Source organism: Pinus tabuliformis, chromosome 6 (genome assembly GCF_031772625.1).
Source record: "Pinus tabuliformis cultivar Carrire ecotype Pingquan chromosome 6, CPIR1, whole genome shotgun sequence".
In the NCBI taxonomy this organism is placed as follows: domain Eukaryota; kingdom Viridiplantae; phylum Streptophyta; class Pinopsida; order Pinales; family Pinaceae; genus Pinus; species Pinus tabuliformis.
In genome coordinates, this window is record NC_142292.1 from 918,656,275 (window position 1) to 918,662,956 (window position 6,682).

The window sequence follows — 6,682 nt, forward strand, 5'->3', positions numbered from 1 at the left end:
CCTATTCTCCTAAGCTGCAAACTCATGCAACTTCTGATCTATCCACTTCTCGATTTCCTTCTTAGTTGGTATCCACTTATTCCACATCACACGTCCCTCAGATAGATCCCAGTCTTAGAAACATAACCATTTGTTGGCTTGAGGAGGTTTGGACCCAGGTTCAAAATTAGTTGCGCTTACCAACAAAACCCTACACTACCGGCCCTTTCGGCAACAACCCGCTTAGCACAGGTTGTAGTCTCACCTGAGGTAGTATTGGGGGATTCTAGAACCAGGTTTCTACATCCAGAAGGCTATGTGACATGGGGTTAGGTTGTTTGTTCAATTTTAGGCCTAATCTGACCTTCACGAAGCCTTATTCATGAAATCCCCAAACTTAAAGTGATTTTCAGTTAAACAGAGTTATGAACTATGCATAAACATCTAGTCATGTATAAAATAACATATTATAGTAGAATGAGATCTTCATGAAGCATTTAAAACAAAAATATAGATAATGGCATTCAATTGCGCATAAATACAGAAAACACACAAGTATATAAATTGGACACATAATTGATTCAAATATTATTTATTACTTCATATCTTCCTTATACAAACTTCCTGATCGTATGCACACAGATGCAGGGGCCCGCACACTCAATTGCAGGGGCCCGGGCACTCAGATGCAGACTTACCAAGGTCTCCGCACACTCAGCTGCAGGAGCCTTCCCCTTTGCTAAAAATACACAAAGATCGTACATACTCAAAACATATCAAAATCCCATTCTATTGATTGATACCCTTAGACTCCCTAAGACACCCTTTTATATACTTTTTCCCATTACAATACCATGGTCCACAAACCATAGGCGGATCTCAAAACAATACAAAAACTAAGGGGCTTTGACCTTCCTAAAGCCTCTTGACTACTAGTGACCTGCACTACTCACACTCATCTCTTCAATATGAAAAGACTTTTACAATATCATATCAAAACTTGACTCAGGGGACCCCGTCCCAACAACCCAACAGAGGGCAATTCTAATGATGTGGAAAATCATGAAATTTATATGGAACATATTGATGTCATTTTATAGACATGAAACCGCAACTATGGAACCCCCCCAGAAACCAATCCTTTCACATTACCTAATGTAATAACTACACCACCTTTGACGTTGCCACGACGCCCTATTGAATCAATCCCAAAGATGAACAAAGGGCCATTGCATCATGCAACGCATAATTCAAAGGGAGCTCATAGCTACAACATTATTGATGACCTAGCATAATCACCTTCTATCATTTCAGCATTAAAGGTCCTACATACTTTTCCAACACAATAGAAATCTCTTCTTTCCACTTTAGGTGTGATCAACCCATATGACTCACAATTAACGACTTTCAATTTGGATAACCCACAACTGAAAGTACCATTTGTAGTTGCCTTTGGGATTCTAGTCATTATTCGGAATATCACTATCCATCATTGCATTATTGATGAGCTGGCATCCACCTGTATCATGTCAAAATTAGTTTGGAAAAAACTAGGATCCCCTTAGCTTACTCCTTCCCCTAGCACACTCATGCCATACGACGGGCACACCTTAGCCCTCATAGGACCTTTCCAGAATGTCCTAAAAGAGCATTTTGAAACACATATTCTCATAGATATCGCAGTCCTAGATGCCCAACTTGATTACAATATCTTGTTGGGCCATAGATATATGTACACCATGACGACGGTAGCATTATCATTGTTTTGCATCATTATGTTCCAACATAACAAGACAATTGTCACCATAGACCAACTAACACATTACAAGACATGAACATCTCCATCCCTTGATGGAGTTCTACCTTGTGTTGGGTCTCATAAGGAACTGGTCCCATCCCTAATAGACATTGATCCAGGGATGTTCAGTGCCTCATCACTCCTTGGAACATATCTAGGAGATCCTCCAATAGTCACACCAGTGTCCACAACACCAATATGCATGATGAGTTCATAAAATACTACCTAGTATCAGGAGGCAATTCCAAACACCCCCAACGGTGTTACTACTGAGTCATCATTCCTACCATATGCAATAACTCATAGACCTTTTTTATCTTTCACCCAGTTTTTTATTGCACCAAGTGATAAAAACTCTCATGTTTCCCAATATGGCTCTTGAAATTCCTGTTTGGTATTTCCCCCCCAGGCCATGTCAGCAAACTTAGGTATTACTTGGCCTCCCCTCAAGAAACCACACCTCAAGGAGTCATACCTACGTTGACACCAAAAGGTGTCACCAAAAGGGAGAAACAAAAAGGTAAGAAGGTTGAAACTTCAATTAACACTTCTCCTAGGGTGTCACCCCCATACGCATTATGTAATGTAATGGGACACCCTACCAACCAATATCAAATATTGGAAGTACTGAAATCCCTTCTTCATGCCCCAAATGCAACAGTAGCACCACCTCCACCATTGGGAGACAAGGATACTCCATATTGCAGTAAAGGACTACAAACTAACCATCCATGGGCTATTTTCACACAACATGGTCACTGCACCCACCATTTCCCTAATCTCCCTTGCTATTGGGATGCATTGATGGCCCTCTATCTAACCAACATTGTGACACCATCACTACTTGCCAATTCAGCTAAATACGATGTATCTTAGACCATTTATTGTGTCTACGGGGAAGAAAATTCACACTTGGTTCATCCTTGTGTCCATTTCCATTCTACTTCTCACTTAGTGTTAGTCTCCACTAGGATGGGAAAGTTTCCTAAATCATCCTTGCCAAAACCTACCCACACATGTGCCCTATATGACAGACTAGGGCATATGATTACTCAATTCCTAGATTTGAAAAGAATAAGGGACCTTTTCCTCTCATTGGTCAATCTTCCTCAACCTATTCATTCAAATAAGTCAAGATGCAAGAAAAAGCATTGTCACATTTTTTGCTAAGTCCATGATACACGAAACTACCCATACATCCCTTAATTTTGAGAGGTAAGGGTCGCCTTGTGAGAAACTAACATCAGGCCCTAAAACCATTTCCCCACTATCGACGCTAAGATCAATATGTGGCACATAACTTCAACAAGTTCCCTATCTCATGGCCTCATCCACTAGTCATCATCACAAACTATGAGGGATGTTGTTACAAAAACCATTTATTACATTGACACATGACCTGCATTAAATTTAGTATATCCTTCTGGAATTTGTACCCATACCTTTCACAACTCAACAATATGGACAATGTTTCAAACAGTTGGACAACTTAACATCTGATGGCACCCACTCCATGTAATTACTGAAAAAGATCCTCCCAGAGATGAATATTCCTTAGCTCCAAGGACCCTGACGCCTCCCTGGGAACCTTCTCCCATCCACCATTAGGAAATCATCAGGGAGATAATCCAACCACCTGGTGTCAATGCCACTTAACACCACATACAGTTCATATCCTCATTCGTAGGAACCTTGATTCATGTCATCTGCTCATTGTTCTTCAGTTTCGAGACCACTTCACTCATTACGAAGGTTGCACCACCCATGACTGTGTAAACCCATTCTATCTGTGCATTGCCAACATCATTGGGTTCTAAAACAATGAAAACTAAATCATTTTCTTGCTTTTCAACCAGCATCATTAGGTGCCAATCCTAGCCTCATGACCTCTCGCAACCTCTATCACCATTAGAGAACATTTTTCATTCATATGAAGATATTTTAGAGGCCACAAAAAAACCAAAATGCCCTTGGGATGCCATGCATCATTTCTCTTTCATTTTACTAGAAAATTAATTTTCACCTACCAAAGCACCATGCCACAATATTTTCATGGTAGAAATTCCTACCACCATGACAAGTAAATTGGATCAAGAACCCCATCCTTACACCATATGCATTCAAGGAAGGGAACATGTCCAATATCTCAGCTACAGTCAAGGTAGATATTTCCACCAAACCTGGTATAGTTGAAGAAATCTCATTGAGGGCATCTTGTTCTCCAGAAAAATTTCCACTTATAAAGACCTATTTCAAGAATACATGGATATTTTCGCATGGTCGTATTTGGAAATTCCAAGTATACATCCCAAAATTGTGGAGCACCACATCGACGCATGGCCTAATGCCTACCTAGTTAGGAAAAAGCAGTGTCAGCTCCACCCTTCCAAGGCAGAATAAATTAGACAAGAAATATACAAACTCCACAAAGCCAATTTGATATAACCCATCTCTTACACATCATGGGTTTCTGACCATGTACCTATCATGAAAAAATAAGGCACTGTTCAGGTTTGTAATGACTTAAGAGATTTGATAAAAGGCTATCTCAAAGACAACTCTCATATGCCCTTCATTAATCAAGTAATCGATGTTTGTGTTGGGCATTAAGCCTTATCCTTTATGGATGGAGTCTCAGGGTATAAGCAGATTCAAATATTCCACACATATTAGAACAAAACAACCTTTAATACTCCTTGGAGAACTTTCACCTACCGTGTTTCCCTTTGGCCTAAAGAATGTTAGCACTACCTTCCATCGGACCATGAAATTGTTGTAGTGGCTACAACCACCCTCCAAAATTTTTTCTTAGCCTGTTTTGGAGCCTCCCTATCAACCTTACACAACACTTTGTCTTGATTCTTCAAGTACTGAAGCTTTAGTGCTTTCCTCACTCAAAGGCATACTGTCAATCACAATTGATCCATTCCCCTAATAGGCTGCTCACTCAGAATTGGTCTAGCTCCAGGCTGAGCAGCTTCCCCTTGAAAATTGCGCATTTCCGGAGGGAAACCAGCCTTCCCTCTCTCTAACAGCCTGTTGGGCTCTCGGATTATGCAATCCTGCCAGCCAACCCTCCCAGCAGGATTTGTGCAAATTTTCCCATCAGAAGGATATTTAGCCTAGGATTTGGGCAAATTTGGGTAGTAGTCAGTTGGTCTACCTAGAAATTGCACAAATCTCCTGGGCAGCTAGCCCAGCTCCCAGCCAGAAATGAGCATTTTTCTCCCGCATTCAAGCAATCTCTTGCATGTCCAGCCAAGTTGACCGGTTCCCTCCGGGACGAAGCAAAACAAACTTGCGTGCATCGGTTGCTTCTCCCAACGAAGCATGCAAAGAAATCCCTTGTTTCATGGATCTATGTTTAGCAGTTGGAGGTTACATGCAAGGAGCAATTCCGAAACCTCCCACAAAGTGTCACTTCCCCTAGATTCATGGCATGCACATCACAACCTCGATGTTATCAAAAAATCATCAACCAGACATTGTAGAGCTCATTCCTCACATCAACCCTGCAGCTCTGACAAACCACATCACATCTACGAGTAGTCGACACATTCAGCTCAGCTGTTTTGAAGTAAGCCCGCTTCCCATGCCTTGTGCTGCATTTCTATTGCTTTTTGTGTTTTTTCTTGTGGGAGTGTTGTTTTCTTGATTTCTTTAAATGCTTGCTATTGTTTAGATATATACTAGCTTGTTCTAGCTTTGTTTCAGTTTTCGTTGCTATCTCACTATTATCACATGCATGAAACTGTTTTGCACGGACATTCACCCAACTGGCGAACTGCGTCACCCACATGCATGTTGATCTATTTGTTGAATCTTTCATTCATGTTTTGCATGCACTGTATCACTCCTACTATCACTTAGTGTCACCATGCATTCACTGACTTACTTTCTTTTAGTTGCCCGTCGGTGAGTCGAGCCAACCTTGGCACTAGCTCTACCTTCACCAAGGCTTCATTGCACAATCTAGGGAGGGAAGGCTCACCTTCCTCTCCATATTTGTGCATTGCTGCCCAGCACTGGCCTCTAAGATTGTTTTGCGCATTTATGGAGGATGATGGCTGCTTGGCCCAAGAAATTGCACAAATATGTCCCTAGGCAAGCAGTCCTTCCTAGCTGGAATTGTGCATTGCACAATCCCATCAATTAGCAGCTAGATTGGATTGTGCATTGCGCAGTTCAAGTAGTCAGTAAGTCTCCCAGCATCCCAGACTATGCCTTGAGTAGTCTCGGTAGTCAGTCTCCTGACCTCCCAGCCAAAATTGCGCAACCTTCATGATCATTTACCTAGGTATGTTGGAAGTTAGTCTCATGTTCATTTCGGTTTTTGACTGAAAGATTGCTTGCTATGAGTGTTGCCATGTCTCCAAGTATCGTAAGTGTTCATGTGCCTCTCAGCAGTACAAATATAATGGTTTTTAGGAGAGCAGAGCTGAAGACACCATTTAGAGCACGCTTGGGGATGCCGTCAATCAAGTGTCTATGAGCTTACCTACTCATGAAGACATCAAGTTATTCATAGACAAGGACATCAAACAACAACATCACAACAAGCAACAACATCACAAAAAGTAGCATCAAGAGCAATAGCTGAAGGAAGCATATCAAATGTAGTGAATGTAAGAGGAAGGTTGTTGACAACATAGAGGCAGAACAAGGTTGCAAGCTCAAGCAGGTCCATTGATGATGAAAACAACTTTGGAGATTCCGGTTATGAAGTGACGGCACGACATGAAGATCACGTGAAGGAATAATATGGAACAAAGAAGGAGTTTCATGTACTGAAGAAACAACTCAGGAAGAACATGAAGTTGTGTAGATAGACGAATGAGTTGCAGCAGGAATAGGAAGAATAGTGGGCACAACATGCACTCGCAGATGAAACTGCACCCATACAGT